The 10708-nt window shown below is 47.5% G+C and overlaps 12 non-coding genes across 12 annotated transcripts; all 12 read right to left on the reverse strand.

Moving 5' to 3' along the window:
* Positions 1 to 2445: 2445 nt before the first annotated feature.
* On the reverse strand, positions 2446 to 2608 carry LOC135021100 (U1 spliceosomal RNA). The gene has a single exon (XR_010218415.1). It is a non-coding gene; the product is annotated as a U1 spliceosomal RNA (small nuclear RNA).
* A 152-nt stretch (positions 2609 to 2760) lies between these two features.
* Positions 2761 to 2924, reverse strand: LOC135021038 (U1 spliceosomal RNA). Its single transcript, XR_010218359.1, has one exon. It is a non-coding gene; the product is annotated as a U1 spliceosomal RNA (small nuclear RNA).
* A 671-nt stretch (positions 2925 to 3595) lies between these two features.
* On the reverse strand, positions 3596 to 3758 carry LOC135021090 (U1 spliceosomal RNA). The gene has a single exon (XR_010218407.1). It is a non-coding gene; the product is annotated as a U1 spliceosomal RNA (small nuclear RNA).
* Positions 3759 to 3910: 152 nt separating this feature from the next.
* LOC135021042 (U1 spliceosomal RNA) lies at positions 3911 to 4074 on the reverse strand. The gene has a single exon (XR_010218362.1). It is a non-coding gene; the product is annotated as a U1 spliceosomal RNA (small nuclear RNA).
* Positions 4075 to 4745: 671 nt separating this feature from the next.
* LOC135021097 (U1 spliceosomal RNA) lies at positions 4746 to 4908 on the reverse strand. The gene has a single exon (XR_010218412.1). It is a non-coding gene; the product is annotated as a U1 spliceosomal RNA (small nuclear RNA).
* A 152-nt stretch (positions 4909 to 5060) lies between these two features.
* Positions 5061 to 5224, reverse strand: LOC135021046 (U1 spliceosomal RNA). The gene has a single exon (XR_010218366.1). It is a non-coding gene; the product is annotated as a U1 spliceosomal RNA (small nuclear RNA).
* A 670-nt stretch (positions 5225 to 5894) lies between these two features.
* LOC135021081 (U1 spliceosomal RNA) lies at positions 5895 to 6057 on the reverse strand. The gene has a single exon (XR_010218398.1). It is a non-coding gene; the product is annotated as a U1 spliceosomal RNA (small nuclear RNA).
* Positions 6058 to 6209: 152 nt separating this feature from the next.
* Positions 6210 to 6373, reverse strand: LOC135021145 (U1 spliceosomal RNA). The gene has a single exon (XR_010218459.1). It is a non-coding gene; the product is annotated as a U1 spliceosomal RNA (small nuclear RNA).
* Positions 6374 to 7043: 670 nt separating this feature from the next.
* Positions 7044 to 7206, reverse strand: LOC135021069 (U1 spliceosomal RNA). Its single transcript, XR_010218386.1, has one exon. It is a non-coding gene; the product is annotated as a U1 spliceosomal RNA (small nuclear RNA).
* Positions 7207 to 7358: 152 nt separating this feature from the next.
* Positions 7359 to 7522, reverse strand: LOC135021051 (U1 spliceosomal RNA). The gene has a single exon (XR_010218371.1). It is a non-coding gene; the product is annotated as a U1 spliceosomal RNA (small nuclear RNA).
* A 675-nt stretch (positions 7523 to 8197) lies between these two features.
* LOC135021079 (U1 spliceosomal RNA) lies at positions 8198 to 8360 on the reverse strand. Its single transcript, XR_010218396.1, has one exon. It is a non-coding gene; the product is annotated as a U1 spliceosomal RNA (small nuclear RNA).
* Positions 8361 to 8512: 152 nt separating this feature from the next.
* On the reverse strand, positions 8513 to 8676 carry LOC135021117 (U1 spliceosomal RNA). The gene has a single exon (XR_010218432.1). It is a non-coding gene; the product is annotated as a U1 spliceosomal RNA (small nuclear RNA).
* Between the last annotated feature and the right edge of the window lie 2032 nt (positions 8677 to 10708).

Consider the following 10708-nt stretch of genomic DNA (forward strand, 5'->3'; position numbering starts at 1 on the left):
ATTGGCGGCTTTATCCTGTAAAAGCCCTTATCTGATTTTCCATTCGGACAGGGCGGAATTGAGGACTCGTCCTCAGTTTCTCCCTAAGGTGGTTCCAGCGTTTTCACCTGAACCAACCTATTGTGGTGCCTGCGGCTACTAGGGACTTGGAGGAATCCAAGTTGCTGGATGTTGTCAGGGCCCTGAAAATATGTTTCCAGGACGGCTGGAGTCAGGAAATCTGACTCGCTGTTTATCCTGTATGCACCCAACAAGCTGGGTGCTCCTGCTTCTAAGCAGACTATTGCTCGTTGGATTTGTAGTACAATTCAGCTTGCACATTCTGTGGCAGGCCTGCCACAGCTAAAATCTGTAAAAGCCCGTTCCACAAGGAAAGTGGGCTCATCTTGGGCGGCTGCCCGAGGGGTCTCGGCTTTACAACTTTGCCGAGCAGCTACTTGGTCAGGGGCAAACACGTTTGCTAAATTCTACAAATTTGATACCCTGGCTGAGGAGGACCTGGAGTTCTCTCATTCGGTGCTGCAGAGTCATCCGCACTCTCCCGCCCGTTTGGGAGCTTTGGTATAATCCCCATGGTCCTTACGGAGTCCCCAGCATCCACTTAGGACGTCAGAGAAAATAAGAATTTACTTACCGATAATTCTATTTCTCATAGTCCGTAGTGGATGCTGGGCGCCCATCCCAAGTGCGGATTGTCTGCAATACTTGTACATAGTTATTGTTACAAAAATCGGGTTATTATTGTTGGGAGCCATCTTTTCAGAGGCTCCTCTGTTATCATGCTGTTAACTGGGTTCAGATCTCAGGTTGTACGGTGTGATTGGTGTGGCTGGTATGAGTCTTACCCGGGATTCAAAATCCTTCCTTATTGTGTACGCTCGTCCGGGCAAAGTATCCTAACTGAGGCTTGGAGGAGGGTCATAGGGGGAGGAGCCAGTGCACACCACATAGTCCTAAAGCTTTCTTTAGATGTGCCCAGTCTCCTGCGGAGCCGCTATTCCCCATGGTCCTTACGGAGTCCCCAGCATCCACTACGGACTATGAGAAATAGAATTATCGGTAAGTAAATTCTTATTATTTACTGCAGTTAAAGTTCATATGTAACTCACGTGAGTAATGAAAGAAAACAGGGGGAGAGCGCTGTGATGGTTGGTGAAACACAGCGGTATGCTACGACCCCCGTTAACCGTGGCTGGATCTTATTGGCACTCGCGGTCGGGATATTTCTCCCTGCCGTGGGGTAGAGACCTCCTTTTGCTCGGTCTCAAATTGCTTTTTCCCCTTCACCGCTGTCTTTACATCAGACGTCCGCCGTGATGTAGCTCGTTCATGAACGGGCTTATATCTCAGCAATCAGAGTGTCCGGTAATCACCTTTCTTACGCGTTTCTCCGCTGTTATCCAAGAGCGGTTTCGTCAGAGGATACATCAGCAGCCTAGCAGGCTCTTTTTAAAATGCACCGGACCAATAGCATTACTAATTAGTTGATTGGATACATACATGTACTAATTGGATGCATACATGTAATGACTCACATATGGAACAACTTTCTAATTGCAATTGCACATATAAAGGCATTTCATAATATAAAAATAAGCAACATGGTGATTAAAAATAATAATAAAATAAGCAACAAGGTGGTTTAAAAAATAACAGAAAATATATAATCTATATACAGATTAACCTATAATCTTTCAATCAATACCTCATATCTATAATCACATATACATAATTCAGAGACTCAGCACTAAGGATCCCCATTTACTTATATAAAACCTTTTAGGGTAACATAAATCCATGCCACTACTAAAGCAGTTCTTGTGGCGCAGGGGAAACATCAAATGCACTCTATGCAGCTAGTCCCATGTTCGAATCCAACCCGCTCAGCTTAACATCCATATTATTTATTTACTTTTAATGGGATCATTCTATCAATTCATTTTTACCTTTAATTTTTGTTAATATTATTTCTATATTTCATTATTTTAACCCCTGGAATAACTACATTGCTGTTTAAACAACAAAAAGAATTGAAGAAAAAATAAATATTAAACAGACAATTTAAGGATTCGAAGATTTAAATATTTAAAGATTTTAAAATTTAAAACAGGGAGGGGGGGGAGGGAGGGGGGCCTTTTGGGAGAAGGAGGGGGAAAAAATAAAATAAAAATAAAAAAATATATATATAGAACCAAGAGAAAGTGTAAAAAGCTGATTACTTGCAGCAGCTGGGCACTGTAATAGCTCCAGAGCTGCTCTGTAAGGCAACTAAAAGGGTGTGGGCCCTGCAGCACTACCTGTAGTTCGCATTGTGCGTTGGAAGGCACAAAGTAAGCAGACGGGAGAAGTCAAGATAGTGCGCAAGGGCATAGAAGGGAGTGGCTCAAGAAAAGAGAAGTGTAAACAGACAGCAAACTAGGCTGGAGAAAGACATGAGACAAAGAGATCTGAATTATACGAGAGCCGACCAGGGGAAACACAAATTATGCAGTCAAGTTTCCCACATTTGGGGATATCGCAGGAGCAGCACACCCAGAGTGCAATTGGTGAGCCTTGCCCTGGGAGAAGCACCTTCATGATCATAGTATCTCACCTAGCAGGTAAGTAGGAGTTGGGCTAGAGCTGGGGAGGGTCGCTGCTCGGGCACCCCCCTGTCAAGTGAAGGAGATCCAACTGAGGCAGCACAAGGGAACTCTCGAAAGAAGAACAAGGCTAGAGGAAGATCTGAGACAAAGAAATCTGACTTTTACCAGAGCTGACCAGAGGAAAGCACAAACACAGTCCCCCACTACCACAAATAATGCTGTCAAGTTTACCACATTTGGGAAAATAACAGGGGTCAGCATACCCAGAATGCAATGAATGAACCTCACCCTGGGAGAACAATCTTCATGACCATGGTATCTCCTATGCAAAATAAGTATGATTTGGGATAGGGCTGGAGAGGGCCGCTGCTCAGGCACATCTCTGTCAAGTAAAGGAGATTCAACTGAGGCAGCACAAGGGAACTCTCATCTGGGGACAACAACTGCAGGAGGTACACATATTCTCAGATGAACATGGGAGGGCAGAAGGCTGCCTAATACTGAAGCACCCCCAAACAACAAACCAAATGCAACAACTAGTGCAAGCATTCCTGGGGGAAGGCCTGCAGCATATGGATTTGCATATGGTGATGTCATCCAAACAGTGGGTCAAAGTTGGCTTCAACCCTCGTCTGCATATGAAAAGATAAAATTGGCATGCAGGGCATGGCGGCCTTTTGCGGTGCTTGGATGACCCCTAGTTCGCATTAAACACCTCCACCCTCCTTCGGTGTGGGGCTCATGATGGCTATGCCCCAGCCCCTGAAGCATTCAAGCTGATTTCTTGCAGCAGCTGGGCACTGTAACAGCTCCAGAGCTGCTCTGTAAGGCAAGTAAAAGGGTGTGGGCCCTGCAGCACTACCTGTAGTTTGCATTGTGTGTTGGAAGGCACAAAGTAAGCAGACGGGAGAAGTCAGGATAGTGCGCAAGGGCATAGAAGGGAGCAACTCAAGAAAAGAGAAGTGGAAACAGACTGCAAATTAGGCTGGAGAGAGACCTGAGACAAAGAGATCTGAATTATACGAGAGCCGACCAGGTGAAACACAAATTATGCAGTCAAGTGTCCAACATTTGGGGAAACCGCAGGAGTAGCACACCCAGAGTGCAATGGGTGAGCCTTGCCCTGGGAGAAGCACCTTCATGATCATAGTATCTCACCTGGCAGGTAAGTAGGAGCTGGGCTAGAGCTGGGGAGGGTCGCTGCTCGGGCACCCCCCTGTCAAGTGAAGGAGATCCAACTGAGGCAGCACAAGGGAACTCTCAAAAGAAGAACAAGGCTAGAGGAAGATCTGAGACAAAGAAATCTGACTTTTACCAGAGCTGACCAGAGGAAAGCACAAACACAGTCCCTCACTACCACAAATAATGCAGTCCAGTTTCCCACATTTGGGGAAATCACAGGGGTCAGCATACCCAGAATGCAATGAATGAACCTCACCCTGGGAAAACAATCTTCATGACCATGGTATCTCCTATGCAAAATAAGTATGATTTGGGATAGAGCTGGGGAGGGCCGCTGCTCAGGCACATCTCTGTCAAGTAAAGGAGATTCAACTGAGGCAGCACAAGGGAACTCTCATCGGGGGACAACAACTGCAGGGAGAACACATATTTTCAGATGAACATGGGAGGGCAGAAGGCTGCCTAATACTGAAGCACCCCCAAACAACAAACCAAATGCAACAACTAGTGCTAGCATTCCTGGGGGAAGGCCTGCAGCAGATGGATTTGCATATGGTGATGTCATCCAAGCAGTGGGTCAAAGTTGGCTTCAACACTCATCTGCATATGAATAGAGAAGAGGGGCGTGCAGGGCATGGCGGCCTTTTGCGGCGCTTGGATGACCCCTAGTTCGCATTAAACACCTCCACCCTCCTTCGGTGTGGGGCTCATGTTGGCTATGCCCCAGCCCCTGAAGCATTCAAGCTGATTTCTTGCAGCAGCTGGGCACTGTAACAGCTCCAGAGCTGCTCTGTAAGGCAAGTAAAAGGGTGTGGGCCATGCAGCACTACCTGTAGTTCGCATTGTGCGTTGGAAGGCACAAAGTTAGCAGACGGGAGAAGTCAGGATAGTGCGCAAGGGCATAGAAGGGAGCGGCACAAGAAAAGAGAAGTGGAAACAGACAGCAAACTAGGCTGGAGAGAGACCTGAGACAAATACATCTGAATTATACGAGAGCCGACCAGGGGAAACACAAATTATGCAGTCAAGTTTCCCACATTTGGGGAAATCACAGGGGCAGCACACCCAGAGTGCGATGGGTGAGCCTTGCCCTGGGAGAAGCACCTACATGATCATAGGATCTCACCTGGCAGGTAAGTAGGAGTTGGGCTAGAGCTGGGGAGGGTCGCTGCTCGGGCACCCCCCTGTCAAGTGAAGGAGATCCAACTGAGGCAGCACAAGGGAACTCTCGAAAGAAGAACAAGGCTAGAGGAAGATCTGAGACAAAGAAATCTGACTTTTACCAGAGCTGACCAGAGGAAAGCACAAACACAGCCCCCCACTACCACAAATAATGCAGTCGAGTTTCCAACATTTGGGGAAATCACAGGGGTCAGCATAAACAGAATGCAATGAATGAACCTCACCATGGGAGAACAATCTTCATGACCATGGTATCTCCTATGCAAAATAAGTATGATTTGGGATAGGGCTGGGGAGGGCCGCTGCTCAGGCACATCTCTGTCAAGTAAAGGCGATTCAACTGAGGCAGCACAAGGGAACTCTCATCTTGGGACAACAACTGCAGGGAGAACACATATTTTCAGATGAACATGGGAGGGCAGAAGGCTGCCTAATACTGAAGCACCCCCAAACAACAAACCAAATGCAACAACTAGTGCAAGCATTCCTGGGGAAGGCCTGCAGCAGATGGATTTGCATATGGTGATGTCATCCAAGCAGTGGGTCAAAGTTGGCTTCAACCCTCGTCTGCATATGAAAAGAAAAAAGGGATGTGCAGGGAATGGCGGCCTTTTGCGGCGCTTGGATGACCCCTAATTCGCATTAAACATCTCCACCCTCCTTCGGTGTGGGGCTCATGATGGCTATGCCCCAGCCCCTGAAGCATTCAAGCTGATTTCTTGCAGCAGCTGGGCACTGTAACAGCTCCAGAGCTGCTCTGTAAAGCATGTAAAAGGGTGTGGGCTCTGCAGCACTACCTGTAGTTTGCATTGTGCGTTGGAAGGCACAAAGTATACAGACAGGAGAGGTCAGAATAGTGCGCAAGGGCATAGAAGGGAGCGGCTCAAGAAAAGAGAAGTGGAAACAGACAGCAAACTAGGCTGGAGAGAGACCTGAGACAAAGAGATCTGAATTATACGAGAGCCGACCAGGGGAAACACAAATTATGCAGTCAAGTTTCCCACATTTGGGGAAATCACAGGGGCAGCACACCCAGAGTGCAATGGGTGAGCCTTGCCCTGGGAGAAGCACCTACATGATCATAGTATCTCACCTGGCAGGTAAGTAGGAGTTGGGCTAGAGCTGGGGAGGGTCGCAGCTCGGGCACCCCCCTGTCAAGTGAAGGAGATCCAACTGAGGCAGCACAAGGGAACTCTCGAAAGAAGAACAAGGCTAGAGGAAGATCTGAGACAAAGAAATCTGACTTTTACCAGAGCTGACCAGAGGAAAGCACAAACACAGTCCCCCACTACCACAAATAATGCAGTCAAGTTTCCCACATTTGGGGAAATCACAGGGGTCAGCATACCCAGAATGCAATGAATGAACCTCAACCTGGGAGAACAATCTTCATGAGCATGGTATCTCCTATGCAAAATAAGTATGATTTGGGATAGAGCTGGGGAGGGCCGCTGCTCAGGCACATCTCTGTCAAGTAAAGGAGATTCAACTGAGGCAGCACAAGGGAACTCTCATCTGGGGACAACAACTGCAGGGAGAACACATATTTTCAGATGAACATGGGAGGGCAGAAGGCTGCCTAATACTGAAGCACCCCCAAACAATAAACCAAATGCAACAACTAGTGCAAGCATTCCTGGGGGAAGGCCTGCAGCAGATGGATTTGCATATGGTGATGTCATCCAAGCAGTGGGTCAAAGTTGGCTTCAACCCTCGTCTGCATATGAAAAGAAAAAAGGTATGTGCTGGGCATGGCGGCCTTTTGCGGCGCTTGGATGACCCCTAATTCACATTAAACACCTCCACCCTCCTTCGGTGTGGGGCTCATGTTGGCTATGCCCCAGCCCCTGAAGCATTCAAGCTGATTTCTTGCAGCAGCTGGGCACTGTAACAGCTCCAGAGCTGCTCTGTAAAGCATGTAAAAGGGTGAGGGCCCTGCAGCACTACCTGTAGTTTGCATTGACGTTGGAAGGCACAAAGTAAGCAGACAGGAGAGGTCATAATAGTGCGCAAGGGCATAGAAGGGAGCGGCTCAAGAAAAGAGAAGTGGAAACAGACAGCAAACTAGGCTGGAGAGAGACCTGAGACAAAGAGATCTGAATTATACGAGAGCCGACCAGGGGAAACACAAATTATGCAGTCAAGTTTCCCACATTTGGGGAAATCGCAAGAGCAGCACACCCAGAGTGCAATGGGTGAGCCTTGCCCTGGGAGAAGCACCTTCATGATCATAGTATCTCACCTGGCAGGTAAGTAGGAGTTGGGCTAGAGCTGGGTAGGGTCACTGCTCGGGCACTTCCCTGTCAAGTGAAGGAGATCCAAGTGAGTCAGCACAAGGGAACTCTCGAAAGAAGAACAAGGCTAGAGGAAGATCTGAGACAAATAAATCTGACTTTTACCAGAGCTGACCAGAGGAAAGCACAAACACAGTCCCCCACTACCACAAATAATGAAGTCGAGTTTCCCACATTTGGGGAAATCACAGGGGTCAGCATACCCAAAATGCAATGAATGAACCTCACCCTGGGATAACAGTCTTCATTACCATGATATCTCCTATGCAAAATAAGTATGATTTGGGATAGGGCTGGGGAGGGCCGCTGCTCAGGCACATCTCTGTCAAGTAAAGGAGATTCAACTGAGGCAGCACAAGGGAACTCTCATCTGGGGACAACAACTGCAGGGAGAACACATATTTTCAGATGAACATGGGAGGGCAGAAGGCTGCCTAATACTGAAGCACCCCCAAACAACAAACCAAATGCAACAACTAGTACAAGCATTCCTGGGGGAAGGTCAGCAGAAGACGGATTTGCATACAGTGATGTCATCCAAGCAGTGGGCCAAAGTTGGCTGGAACCCTCATCTGCATATGAAAAGAGAAAAGGGGTATGCAGGGAATGGCGGCCTTTTGCGGCGCTTGGATGACCCTTAGTTCGCATTAAACACCCCCACCCTCCTTCGGTGTGGGGCTCATGTTGGCAATGCCCCAGCCCCTGAAGCATTCAAGCTGATTTCTTGCAGCAGCTTGGCACTGTAACAGCTCCAGAGCTGCTCTGTAATGCAAGTAAAAGTTTGTGGGCCCTGCAGCACTACCTGTAGTTTGCATTGTGCATTGGAAGGCACAAAGTAAGCAGACAGGAGGAGAAGTCAGGATAGTGCACAAGGGTATAGAAGGGAGGGGCTCAAAAAAAGAAGAAGTGGAAACAGACTGCAAACTAGGCTGGAGAGAGACCTGAGACAAAGAGATCTGAATTATATAAAAGCCGACCAGTGGAAACACAAATTATGCAGTCAAGTTTCCCATATTTGGGGAAATCACAGGGGCAGCACACCCAGAGTGCAATGGGTGAGCCTTGCCCTGGGAGAAGCACCTTCATGATCATAGTATCTCACCTGGCAGGTAAGTAGGAGTTGGGCTAGAGCTGGGGAGGGTCGCTGCTTGGGCACCCCCCTGTCAAGTAAAGGAGATCCAACTGAGGCAGCACAAGGGTACTCTCGAAAGAAGAACAAGGCTAGAGGAAGATCTGAGATAAAGAAATCTGACTTTTACCAGAGCTGACCAGAGGAAAGCACAAACACAGTCCCCCACTACCACAAATAATGCAGTCAAGTTTCCCACATTTGGGGAAATCACAGGGGTCAGCATACCCAGAATGCAATGAATGAACCTCACCCTGGGAGAACGATCTTCATGACCATGGTATCTCCTATGCAAAATAAGTATGATTTGGGATAGGGCTGGGGAGGGCCGCTGCTCAGGCACATCTCTGTCAAGTAAAGAAGATTCAACTGAGGCAGCACAAGGGAACTCTCATCTGGGGACAACAACTGCAGGGAGAACACATATTTTCAGATGAACATGGGAGGGCAGAAGGCTGCCTAATACTGAAGCACCCCCAAACAACAAACCAAATGCAACAACTAGTGCAAGCATTCCTGGGGGAAGGCCTGCAGCAGATGGATTTGCATATGGTGATGTCATCCAAGCAGTGGGTCAAATTTGGCTTCAACCCTCGTCTGCATATGAAAAGAGAAAAGGGGCGTGCAGGGCATGGCGGCCTTTTGCGGCGCTTGGATGACCCCTAGTTCGCATTAAACACCTCCACCCTCCTTCGGTGTGGGGCTCATGTTGGCTATGCCCCAGCCCCTGAAGCATTCAAGCTGATTTCTTGCAGAAGCTGGGCACTGTAACAGCTCCAGAGCTGCTCTGTATGGCAAGTAAAAGGGTGTGGGCCCCGCAGCACTACCTGTAGTTCGCATTGTGCGTTGGAAGGCACAAAGTAAGCAGATGGGAGAAGTCAGGATAGTGCGCAAGGGCATAGAAGGGAGCGGCTCAAGAAAAGAGAAGTGGAAACAGACAGCAAACTAGGCTGGAGAGCTCTTCTGTCTATATTTTGCAAACCTGCTCTTGTCCTCTCCAGCTGCTCCATGTAGATTTGACGTCTGGAAAGGTGCATAACCCACTGACAAGCAGGCACACTCCTGCATGAGTTTTCTCTCTCACTAGCTGGATGATACACAATCATTTGCATGTGCTCCACCTCCGACACACCACCCACCCAACCACCCAGTGACCAGAGCCACCCACAAGCCAACTGGCTCCTTGATTTAATTTGCACAGTGTAGTCATCCAGGCAGCATGTCCTTCTCAATGGAAGGATCTCTGGTTCCATGGAATCTTCCACATTGGAATGCTGCGGAATAAAAAGGATTTAAATATTCAGCTTGCTAGCATTCAATGTACCTGCGGCTTGGCTTTAGCACATGGGTCTTCATCCTGTTGCCCTCCAGCTGCTGTGAAACTACACATCCCAGCATGCCCTGCCACAGTTTTGCTATTAAGGTATGCTAAAACTGAGGCAGGGCATGCTGGGATGTGTAGTTCCACAGCAGCTGGAGGGTCGCAGGTTGAAGACCCATGTTCTAGCATGCCTGTTCTATGATGCATGTACCGTGGTGTCACAATCAGCTTGGAATGGGGTGTCTAGCAGGCATTTGCTGACAGCCACTTGAGGGAGACACACATCAGGAGATGCAGCATATCGGAGGTCTTCGATGCCTTTCCAGCAAATGCACACCACCTGCTGCTGGTCTGGACACAAAACAATGCCCACAATCGAAGTCCCAAAATGCCCAACTACAGGATTCATGTAAGTAGTGAATTTAGGAATGAATTTAGAAGTAGGAAATGAAGTTAGTTCACAAGTACATTCAAATTCAGATCTAAAGTCTAGGTAGGCCTCACGTCCTGGCAGCCCCCAGCACTTATAAATGCCTTGATTAGAGGTAGAGAATTAAATGTAGATAAAAAGTAGACACAAAATAAGACTCCACAGAGCAGTTATCAGGTGTCTTTATCAATTGTTGCATTTAAAAAATCAAGCAATTAGGGAACACAATGTTGCAACAATGTAACCCTATTTGCAAAATAGTACTAAATAAGTTTGTCAATGTAAGACATTTGCAAAGGCGCATCCAAAACACGCTGGAAAATGCAACTGAATCTGTTTTTGGAGGCTAGAATAGGAAATGTGCATCGGTCCTACAAGTACTGAAAGCTCTTCTACCATCTCCCTTTTCTGAAAAGCCATTTAATATATGGTTCCCAGATAGGGGACATATCAGATATTGCCTTTCAAAACAGCAAATATCATACCACTTCTATTGCCATCAAAGATAAACATTGATTGTTTTCAGATATTGGATTGAAAAAGCAGTCTTTATTGACATAAAGAAGCAAAAAAACATACATAAAC

The sequence above is a fragment of the Pseudophryne corroboree genome, unplaced genomic scaffold (genome assembly GCF_028390025.1).
Source record: "Pseudophryne corroboree isolate aPseCor3 unplaced genomic scaffold, aPseCor3.hap2 scaffold_367, whole genome shotgun sequence".
In the NCBI taxonomy this organism is placed as follows: domain Eukaryota; kingdom Metazoa; phylum Chordata; class Amphibia; order Anura; family Myobatrachidae; genus Pseudophryne; species Pseudophryne corroboree.